General features: G+C 35.5%; 1 protein-coding gene across 13 annotated transcripts in view; it reads left to right on the top strand.

Annotated features, from left to right (window-relative positions):
* The window catches only part of MRTFB (myocardin related transcription factor B), a 328,483-nt gene that overhangs the window by 139,302 nt on the left and 177,173 nt on the right, over positions 1-12,008 (top strand). For 10 of the 13 annotated variants that reach the window (XM_074196431.1, XM_074196428.1, XM_074196429.1 and 7 more), the window contains one exon: positions 4,240-4,290. The exons of the other annotated variants lie outside the window; for them this stretch is intronic. The gene's annotated coding sequence lies outside the window, so the exon portion shown is untranslated. The remainder of the gene's footprint in view (positions 1-4,239; positions 4,291-12,008) is intronic. 13 annotated transcript variants of the gene reach the window in all.

Here is a 12,008-nt window from a genome sequence, read left to right as displayed (position 1 = left end):
GGAGATTTTTTTTCTTAGGGAGTTCAATAAAGGCTTGTGGAATTTCTTTTTCTGAAATACAGTTATTTAGGTATTTAATTTCTTCTTCATTTAACCTGGGCAACTTACATTTTTGTAAATATTCATTCATTTCACTTAGATTATCAAATTCATTAGCATATAGTTGGGAAAAATAATTTTGCATTTTTACTTTAATTTCCTACTCATTGGTGGTGAGTTCACTTTTTTCATTTATGATACTGGTAATTTGATTTTCTACTTTTTTTAAATCAAATTAACCAGAGGCTTATCAATTTTTTTTCATAAACCCAACTCTTGGTTTTATTTATTAGTTCAGTAGTTTTTCTTGTTTTCGATTTTATTAATTTCTCCTTTAATTTTTAGAATTTCTAATTTGATATTTAATTGGAGGTTTTTAATTTGTTCTTTCTCTAATTTTTTTAGTTGCCTGTTTAGTTCATTGATTTCCTCTTTCTCCAATTCATTCATATAAGCATTTAAAGATATAATATATCCCCTGACAACTGCCTTGGCTGTATCCCAAGTGTTTTGGTATGTTGTCTTGCTATTGTCAATATCTTGGATGAAATCATTAATTCTTTCTATAATTTGTTGTTTGATCCACTCATTCTTTAAAATGAGGTTATTTAATTTAGTTTTAGGTCTATCTCCCTGGCCCATTATTGTATGTGATTTTTATTGCATTATGATCTGAGAAGGGTATATTCACTATTTCTACCTTTCTCTGCTTGATTATTAGGTTGTTTTATGCCCAGTTTTTGTGTGCCATATATTGAAGAAAAAAATATATATTCCATTCAGCTTTTTCCAAAGGTCTATCAAGTCAAGGTTTTTGAACATTCTGTTTACCTCCTTAACTTCCTTTTTATTTATTTTATGGTTAGATTTATCTAAATCTGAGAATGGGAGGTTGAGGTCTCCCACCAGTAGAGTTTTACTCTCTTCGTCTTCCTGTAACTCATTCAACTTCTCCTCTAAGAATTTGGATGCTATACCACTTGGTGCATACATGTTTAGTACTGTAATTGCTTCCTTTATATAGTACCTTTTAGGAGGTTATGGTTTCCTTCCTTATCTCTTTTAATGAGATCTATTTTTGCAGCTGCTTTGTCTGAGATAAAGATTGCTACCCCTGCTGAAGCTGAATACATACCTTTACTCTGTACTTATCTCTCTGCTTCAAATGAGTTTCTTTTAAGAATAATATTGTAGGATTCTAGTTTTTAATCCATTCTGCTATTCACTTATGTTTTATGGGATAGTTCATCCCATTCACATTCAAAATTATAATTACTAACTCTTTATTGCCCTTCATGCTATCTTCCCACTGTTTATGTTTCCCCCTTTTTCACTTTATCCTTTTTCCCTAGTATTTTGTTTCTGAATATCACCATCTTCATTGTGTTTGCCCCCTTTTATCCAACCCAGCTTTCCCTTTCTTTCCCCTTTCACTTTGTCCATTCTTCCTTCTGTTAGTTTTTCTTTTTTCTCCTCTCCCCCTCTCCCCTTTTAATACCTGAAATGTAAGATAAGTTTCTCAAATTAACTGAGTGTGTGCATGTTAACTTTAGGCTAATCTGATGAGAGCAAGATTCAGGCAGTTCTCACCTTCTCCCTTCTTCCCCTCTATTGCAAGAGGTCCTTTTTACCTCTTTATGCAATGTGACTTGCCCCATTCAATCTCTTTCATCCTCCTGTCTCTATACTGTCCACCCCCCCCCTTTTTTTTTAGGTTTTTGCAAGGCAGTGGGGTTAAGTGGCTTGCCCAAGGCCACACAGTTAGGTAATTATTAAGTTTCTGAGGTCGGATTTGAACTCAGGTACTCCTGACTCCAGGACCAGTGCTCTATCCACTGTGTTACCTAGCCACCCCTTCCCCCCCCTTTTAAGGAGATATTGTTTTTTGTTTTTTGTTTTGTTTTTTAGGTTTTTGCAAGGCAAATGGGGTTAAGTGGCTTGCCCAAGGCCACAAAGCTAGGTAATTGTTAAGTGTCTGAGACTGGATTTGAACCCAGGTACTCCTGACTCCAAGAGATATTGTTTTAAATCATTCTATCAGAGTCACAGATAAGTCATGAGTGTCTTCTACTTCTGGCTAAGTATATTCTCTCTAATAGAGTTACAATTCTCGAGAGTTATGAGAATCTCTCTCCCAGTTTCATCTTATTGGATAGCAGTTTTTTATTTGCCCTTTTTCTTTTTAACCTTTTCATGTGCTTCTTGAATCTCCTATTTGATGTCCAGATTTTCTATTTAGCTCTAGCTGTTTCATCAGGAAAAGTTGGAAGTCTCCTATTTCATTAAATGTCCATCTTTTCCCCTGGAAGAGAAAGAAGCCTCAGTTTTGCTGGATAGTGGATTCTTGGTTGCATTTCAAGCTTTCTTGATCTTTGGAATATTGCATTCCAGGTCCTTTGATCACTTAATGTTGATGCAGCCAGGTCCTGTGTAATCTTTACTATGGCTCCTTGGTATCTAAATTGTTTCTTTCTGGCTACTTGCAGGATTTTCTCTTTTATCTGATTGTTCAGGATTTTGGTCACAATATTCCTTGGTGTTTTCATTTTGGGACTCCCTCTCCAGAAGGGATTGATGTAGTCTTTCCCCTTTTTTTCTTTTTTTCTTTTCTTTTTTTTAAGAAAGATTTTATTTATTTCAAGGTTTGCAATTCCACCCCCCCCATCTTGCTTCCTCCCCCATCCCCCACAGAAGGCAGTCTGTTAGTCTTTACATTATTTCCATGGTATACATTGATCTTAAGTTGAATGTGATGAGAGAGAAATCATATCTTTAAGGAAGAAAATTAAAGAATAAGAGAGCAAAATTATGTAGATAACAGTTTTTTCCCCCTAAATAAAAAGTAATAGTGTTTGGTCTTTGTTCAAACTCCATTGTTTCTCTGGATACAGATGGTATTCTCTATCGCAGGTACCCCAGAATTGTCCCTGATTGTTGCACTGATGGAATGAGCAAGTCCATCAAGGTTGATCATCACCCCCATGTTGCTGTTAGGGTATACAGTGTTTTTCTGGTTCTGGTATTGTATTTTTCACAAAGCTTTTCTGCAGCTGTTGAAATAGTCATAACATTTTTATTTTTGAGTGGTCAGTTATGCTGATGGTTTTTCTAATATAAGAACTAGTTTTTCATTCCTGTTAAAAATTCCACCTGGTCCTAATGTATGGTCTTTGTGATACTATTATAATCTTCTGACTGGGAATTTAAAATTTATGCATCAGTATTCATTAGGAAAATTGTTCTAGAGTTTTCATTCAGTTTTTTTTCTTTCCTGGGTTAGGTATGAGAACTTTATTATATCATAGAAGAGATCTTTATTTTTTTTAGGGTTTTTTTGCAAGACAAATTAGGTTAAGTGACTTGCCCAAGGCCACACAGCTAGGTGATTATTAAGTGTCTGAGGCCAGATTTAAACTCAGGTACTCCTGACTCCAGGGCCGTGCTCTATCCACTGCACCACCTAGCCACCCTGGGATTTTTAAAAATGGTTTGCATGATATTAAAATTAATTTTTCTTTCAATATTTGGTAGAATTCATTTGTAAATCTATTTGGGTCTGGAAGTTGTTTTTTCAGTGATCTCATTTATGACCTGTATAATTTCTTTTTCTAAGCTTAAGTTATTTGAGTATTCTTTTTCCTGTTTAGTTAATTTGGGCAAATTTTGTTTTGCAAATATTCATCAATTTCACTTGTCAAAGTTTGGGTTATATAATTCAGCAAAATACTTTCTAATTGTTTTACTTTCATCTTCATTGGTAATAACTGGCAATTTATTTTTGAACCTGGTATTTTAATTTTCTTTTTTCTTATCAAATTAATGAAGTTATTTGGTTTTTTCCATGAAAATAGCTCCTAGTTTTATTTATTAGTTCATTAAGTTTTTTTTTAACTTTCCATTTTTGTGGGGTAGCTAGGTGGCACAGTGGATAAAGCACCAGCCCTGGAGTCAGGAGTACCTGGGTTCAAATCCGGTCTCAGACACTTAATAATTACCTAGCTGTGGGGCCTTGGGTAAGCCACTTAATCCCATTTGCCTTTCAAAAACATAAAAAAAAAACTTTCCATTTTTGTTAATCTTTCCTTCATTTTCAGGATTTCTTTTTTGCTATTTAAAGATTTTTAATTTGTTATTTTTTCTGGTTTTCTTTTTTTAAATTTCATATTCAATTCATTGAATTTTTTTCTTTTCTCCATTTAGATACATACATTTTCGCCTAGCTACTGCTTTGACTGCATTCTACAAATTTTGGTATGTTTTCTCATCATTATCTTTAATGAAATTATTGATTGTTTTTATGATTTTTTTCTTTGATCTATTGATTCTTTAGGATTAGGTAATTCATTGCCCAATTAATTTTTAATCTGCCTTTCCAAGGCCCTCATTCTATTGCATTCTGGTTTGAAAAAGGTGTTTAGTTTTTCTTTTAAACATTTCTGCTTTCTGACATTTGAAGAAATTTCTGCTCTTTCTGTTTGTCTAAGGCCAAATTTGAATTTAGGTTCTTCTGACTCCACTGCCAGTGCTCTGTTTCACTGTGCCATCTAACTGCCCCTCAACCCCCCATTTTTTCTGAAAAACCATCAGTCTGTTCAACTATGTTGAAATAATTATGCAAAAAAGCAGAAAAACCAAAACACTTTGAAACATTGCTCAGTTTTTATGCCCAAATATATGATCACTTTTTGTGCAGGTGCCATGTACAGCTAAGAAAAAGGATTACTCCTTCTATTCCCACTCAATTTTCTTCAGAAGTATATTGTCTCTAGTTTTTCTAAAATCCATTCATTTTCTTAACTTTTTCTTTTTTAGTTAGATTTATCTAGTTCTGAGTGGGAAAAGTTGAGATACCCTACTAGTATAGTTTTATTGTCTATTTTTTCTGTAACTCATTTAAGAATTTGGTTGCTATGCCATTTGGTGATATATCTTTAGTATTACTATTACTTCAGTGTCTATGGTACCTTTAATTAATTATTTCTGTTTTGCCTTTGCTTTGACTGGGTCATATTTGCTGATTGACCTGATAATTGTACTTTGTAATTAAGGAAGATCATGACATCAAGTGAATGATGACAAGATATGTACATTATGTTGATTAAAATCAGGGAAATGTGTAAAGACATCTTTCTCATTGACTCTTCCAGAATTGTCTTAAACCATTGACGTGATAATATAGACAATAGGACTTCTGATGTTTGTTTGGATAGAGTGGGAGACATTGATCTTTTATATGTAGGTTTTTTCCATGTCATCTAGGCACCATGGTGTTACAGTAACACCAGGCAGAGCATCAGTGAAGTATTTTTATAACAACAAACTAAAGACAGTATTGGTAAAGCTAACCTGTCTCTCAATGGTCTAATCAGCAATATGGTAATTTTATGGCCATAATCTTTTGACAGTAGGGTGAGAATAACCTGTCTCAGTATGGTCTGTACTTAGCTCTACAACCATATTCTCCATGTAACCCAAAGACTTTGGTTTCCCAGAAACTGCCTGATGGATCGATCATAGGGATAATGCCACCAGTTTGCTGCTTGGCATTATTTATGATAGAACTGCAGAATCTGATGAACTTCAAACCTCTGATTTTTGTTCTTGAGTAATGCAGACATTCTTGGCAAATTCTTTTGCTCTGGTCTGTCTTGCACTGTTTTAAGAATTTTACCTGTGGGGGCAGCTACGTGGCACAGTGGGTAGAGCACTGGCCCTGGAGTCAGGAATACCTGGGTTCAAATGAGGCCTCAGGCACTTAATAATTACCTAGCCATGTGACCTTGGGCAAGCCACTTAACCCCATTTGCCTTGCAAAAACCTAAAAAAAAAAAAGACTTTTACCTCTAGTCGCACAGTATGAATGTCTCTGGCCATCCCTCTTAATCATGGACTGCAGTTCTGGAAATCAACAAAAGAAAACCGGAGTTATGTTTGCAACCGGTACTTTTTTTTTTTTACTTCTATTGAAGCAAAATAAATCTTTATGTATCTTCCAGCCTCAAATATATTTCTTATGAACACTATATTGTTGGATTCTGGGTTCTAATTTGTGATGCTATTAAATACTGTTTTATGGGTGAATTCATTCTATTCATATTCAAAGTTATGACTACTGTGTACTTCCCTCCATCCTATTTTGTTCTACTTAGCCTTCTCTTTTTTCTGACCCTCCTCAAAAGTATTTTGCCTTTGACAGTGCCTTCTTTATCTTCCTTTCCTTTTAACATTCCTTTCCTTTTTTAAATTGTTTTTTGAATCTTACAGTTTTTCCCCAATCCCAGTTCCCTCCCCTAGCCCCCACAGAAGGCCGTCTGCTAGTCTTTACATTGTTTCTATGCTGTACATTAATCAAAATTGAATGTGTTGAGAGAGAAATCATATCATTAAGAGAAAAAAATTAAGAGATAGCAAAATTACATAATAAGATATCCTTTTTAAAAAAAATTAAAGGTGGGGCGGTTAGGTGGCACAGTGGATAGAGCACCGCCCCTGGAGTCAGGAGTACCTGAGTTCAAATCCAGCCTCAGACACTTAATAATTACCTAGCAGTGTGACCTTGGGCAAACTACTTAACCCCGTTGCCTTGGGGAAAAAAAAAACCTAAAAAACCCCTTAAAGGTAATAGTCTTTGGTCTTTGTTTAAACTCCACAATTGTTTCTTTGGATACAGATGATATTCTCCATTGCAAATACCCTAAAATTGTCCCCGATTATTGCACTGATGAAATGAGCAAGTCCATTAAGGTTGATCATCACCCCCATGTTGCTGTTAGGGTGTACATTGTTCTCTGGTTCTGCTCATCTCACTCAGCATCAGTTCATGCAAATCCTTCCAAGGCTTCTCTGAATTCGCATTCCTCCTGGTTTCTAATGGAGCAACAGTGTTCCATAATGTACATATACCACAGTTTGTTCAGCCAATCCTCAATTGATGGACATTCACTCAATTTCCAATTCTTTGCCACTACAAACAGGGTTGCTATGAATATTTTTGTACAAGTGATGTTTTTACCCTTTTTTACAATCTCTTCAGGCTATTGACCTAGGAGTGGTATTGCTGTTTCAAAGCATATGCACGTTTTTATTGCCTTTCGGGCATAATTCCAAATTGTTCTCCAGAAATGTTGGATGAGTTCACAGGTCCACCAATAATGCTCTAGTGTCCCAGATTTCCCATATCCCTTCCAACATTGATCAATGACCTTTCTGGTCATATTCGCCAGTCTGAGAGGTGTGAGGTGGTACCTCAGAGATGCTTTAATTTGCATTTCTCTAATCAGTAATGATTTAGAGCAATTTTTCGTATGACTATGAATAAGTTTGGTTTCCCTATCTGTAAATTGCCTCTGGATATCATTTGACTATTTGTCAGCTGGCATTACCCCCTACTTTTTTTTTATCTTCTCCTTTTACTTCTGTTGGGGAAGATAGATTTTTATACCCAATTTATTGGTTATGTATATTCTTCCCCCTTCAAACCAGTTCAGATGAGAATGAGGTTCAAGTTTTGACCACCACACCACTCTCCACTTTCTCCTCCAATGTAGGAAGCTTTTCTTACTTCTTTTATGTTAGATGAGTTCTCCCTTTTTCCTCTCCTGTCTCCATTCTGCTGGTACATTCCTCTTTCTCATCCCCTCTTTTTTTTTTCTTTTGGGAGATCATTCTAGTATAATTGACTCATTCTTGTATTGTCTGTCTATATGAACTCCAAACTGCCCTAATAATGATAAAATTCTTAGGAGTTAAATGTTCATCTTCCCATATAAGAATGTAAACAATTTAACCTTCTCAAATCCCTTATATTTTCTCTTTTACATTCATCTTTTTTATACATCTTTTGAGTTTTGTGTTTGAATGTCAAGTTTTCTAGTTTTGCTCTGTTCTTTTTGTGGGAATCCTTGACAGTTCTCTATATCATTAAATATTATTTATTTCCTCCTAAAAGATTATACTGTTTGACTAAGTAGTTTATCCTTGACTAAAATACTTGTTCTTTTGCCTCCTAGAATATCATATTCCAAGCCCGCTATTCCTTTAATGTGGTAGCTGCTAATTCTTGTGTGATCCTAATTGTGTCTCCATGGTATTTGAATGGTTTCTTTCTGTCTGTTTACAATATTTTCTCCTTGTCCTAGGAGATCTAGAATTTGGCTATAATATCCCTGGGAGTTTTCATGTCCTGGTATTCTGCATTTCTGTTTTGATCTTTCCTGTCACCATAATAGATTTTTAATGTTAGGGCTTTTGTTGCTGCAACTGTTGTTGTATGCTTATTTTTTGGGAACCTATTTCTTGAATATGAACTTTGTGTTAAAGTTGAACTCTACAAATACCATATATGTATGTGATGGAACACTATTATTCTATTATAAACCAGAAGGGATGGGAATTCAGGGAAACCTGGAAGGATTTGCATGAACTGATGCTGAGCAAGATAGGAACATGGGAGTGATGATCAACATTAATGAACTTGCTCATACCAACAGGGCAACAATCAGGCCAAATTTTGTGGTATCTGTGATGGAGAATGCCATCTGTATCTAAGAACGAATTGTGGAGTTTGAACAAAAACCAAAGACTATTACCTTTAATTTTTTTAAAAAAGTTATCTTATTATGTAATTCTGCTATATCTCATACTTTATGTTTCTTCCTTAAGGATATGATTTCTCTCTCATCACATTCAACTTAGATCAATGCATACCATTGAAACAATGTACAGACTAATAGACTACTTTCTATGGGGGCTGGGGGGGAAGGAAGCAAGATTGGGGCGAAAAATTGTAAATTTCAAAATAAATAAAATCTTTCAAAAAAATAACTGCAATACAAAATACAACAAAAAAATAAAAGTTGGATTGTACTCATCTAGGATTCAGGGTGAGGAATTGTTGCAAGTTTCAGAATTTTTCAGACTTCTGTTTTCACAAGTTAGTTGGGGGAGGAGGGGTTTGTGAGTTTTCAAGTGCCTCCAATGTGATGGCATCTAGGGAGAAGTCATTGCTCTCTTGGTCTTGCTCTGGTCCTTACTCAAGAAGGGCCCCTGCTCCTTTGCAACCACAAGTGTTTATTTCTACCCTGTAAATGTTACCGTGAACTGGATATGGGCAGTTGGAATTGCCAAACAGTGTTCAGTCCTGTGCCAGGTTCTAGCCTGGGGTCTTCTGCAATCTCTTTCTAGCCAGTTGTCCAGTTCCCTTACCATCTCTGGATTGAGTGCTTCCACAGCTTTTGCTCTTGCACTGATCTTTAAAGCCCACTGTTGTTAATGCTGCTGGATTGCACTGTTAGCCCCCACTTCAGTGTTCAGACCTCCTTCTGACCTCTAAGGGGCCTGGAAAAATGTCTCATTTGGACTTTTTGTTGTCTAAAGCATTCTAGAATTTGATTTGAAAGAGAATATTGGGAGAATTATCCTGACTTCCACTATCATCACCCTGTTTCAAAGATAAATTTTTAAAAGGAAGTCATGGGTCCATGGCACACAAAAGAGATTAAGACCCCATTATCTTTCCCAATGATTCTTAAAAATTTTCTTTCATTACCTGTTAACATTCTTCTTGTTGCTACTTTGGGGTTGTTGGGTTTTTTGGGAGGATGAGACAATGGGGTTAAATGACTTACATGAATGACTTACATAAAGTCTCACAGCTATTAAATATCAAGTGTTTGAGTCCTTAAGTCCTCCTGACTCCTGGACTGATACTCTATCTACCATGCTACCTACTGCCCCCATCTGATAACATTCTTTTTTTTTAATTTAAAATTTTTTATTTATTTAATGGGGTTAAGTGAATTGCCCAAGGTTACACAGCTAGGCAGTTAAGTGACTGATACTGGATTTGAACTCAGGTCTTCCTGACTTCAGGGTTGGTGATCTATCCACTGCGCCACCTAGCTGCCCCTAGAAATTATATCCTTAAGGAAGAAAAATAAAGTATAAGAAATAGCAAGATTACATAAGAAGATATCAGGGTTTTTTTTTCTAAATTAAAGGTAATAGTCTTTGGTCTTTGTTCAGATTCCACAATTTTTTCTCTGAATACAGATGGTATTCATCACAGATAGCCCCAAATTGTCCCTGATTGTTGCACTGATGAAATGAGCAAGTTCATCAAGGTTATCACCCCCATGTTCCTGTTAGGGTGTGCAATGTTTTTCTACCAAGAGATGGTGAAGTAGGGGAAATATTGGACAGAAAAATATATTTCCTAATTATTAATCTGTACACCCTCTGTACTGACCATGTATTTTCCCCAATCCACATTCCATAGTTAAAATCATTAGAGATGAGATCACTGAACTTCTAGTAAAGTGTCTTACCTCTGAAGTCTTAAAAACAAAATAATGATCACTGCCCTAGCCTGAAAGGAGTAAAGGAGTAAGTCTTTGAGCTACTGCTCCTCAACATATCTCTCCTCCTCTCTTAGATACCTGTCCCCATCTACCTCTCCCTAGCTCTCCATACGTCATCCTCCTTAAAAGCTCTCTCACTCCTCAGTTGAGTTGCTTGTCTTCCTTGAAGCTAGCCCTTTTGGGGGGAACTTGATTCCCTTTGTAAACCTCTCTTGGTGGCTTATGTCTTTTATGTTGCTGCTGTACCTTACCTTACTGCTGTGGTGGTGGTTTGTGGTGGTTTTTTTCAGGTTGCTAGGAATCAGTGGTTTCTTGTCCTTGAGTCTCTCTCCCGTAGCTTCTGCTTATCACTACAATACCTTAATAAATCTTTTTGTACCCCAAATTTCTTCTGGGTTAGAATTGGTCTTTTACATTATTTTTTTCATATTTCTCCTGAACCTTTAGCTTGCTACGTTTCCCTGCAACAACAATGGAAAATATTTTTCATCATTAGGTTTTTATAATTATGATTGGCTTTTGTTTTGGTTATGATCATAAGGTCTTTCATAGTTGTTTAACTTCACATTATTGTGATGCTCACTTTGATCATTTCCTAGTATTGTGTATTTCATTCTGCATCAGTTCATAAAAGTCCCATTATATTTCTCTAGATATCATAGTCTTTATTTCTTATAATATAGTAATATCATTCATTCTATTACTTTTGTATACTCCTAATTTGCTCAACCATTCCCCAGTAGTTGGCTATCTATTTTATCTGTGCCACTATTGATTTTCTGATTTATATTAGGATTCTTGTGTCAAAGTGTGGAACACATAAAAAGTTTGAGAGACATAGTTTTTAGGTAATTAACCATTTTATTAACCATTCCAGCAGATAATCTATAAAAGGGATCAGTATTACTTTCACTTTTCTTTTTTATTTTTTAGGTTTTTGCAAGGCAAATGGGGTTAAGTGGCTTGCCCAAGGCCACACAGCTAGGTAATTATTAAGTGTCTGAGACCGGATTTGAACCCAGGTACTCCTGACTCCAGGGCTGGTGCTTTATCCACTGCACCACCTAGCCGCCCCCAGTATTACTTTCAAATGCTAAAGACTCCTCATGGAATCCATTCAATGCTTATATCCTCTTGGAAGAGTGAATGTTTCTGAGGGTAACAATTAACATATACATATATATATATATATATATATATATATATATATGTATGTATAGAATACTTTAGCTGTGTAACTATTTGTATCTAATGGTAATCACCTTTAGGACTGGGGCCAGGGCAGGGGCTAGACAAGAAATAGAAAAACAATTTACATGATAATTTTATTGTATGTTTGAAAAGAATAGCAAGTTATACATAGTTGGTTTGCAGTTTCATGGCAGATCTTTATTATACTGTGTTATAGAAATGCTTGTTTTAATTCATTAATAAAAAATAAAATTAGAAAAGAACAGTAACAAGAATATTACACTGAGAGGTAAACCTATTCTAAGGAAGGTCTGGGGATGTGACTGATTATTCTGATTTCTATACCACCCCCAACCTAGGACAGTTTAGACAAAGAATCTACCACCCCCCCCCCATCAAGCCATTCTGAAGGGAACATAA

The sequence above is a fragment of the Macrotis lagotis genome, chromosome 8, assembly GCF_037893015.1.
Source record: "Macrotis lagotis isolate mMagLag1 chromosome 8, bilby.v1.9.chrom.fasta, whole genome shotgun sequence".
In the NCBI taxonomy this organism is placed as follows: Eukaryota; Metazoa; Chordata; class Mammalia; order Peramelemorphia; family Peramelidae; genus Macrotis; species Macrotis lagotis.
This window is presented reverse-complemented; position numbering and strand designations above follow the sequence as displayed.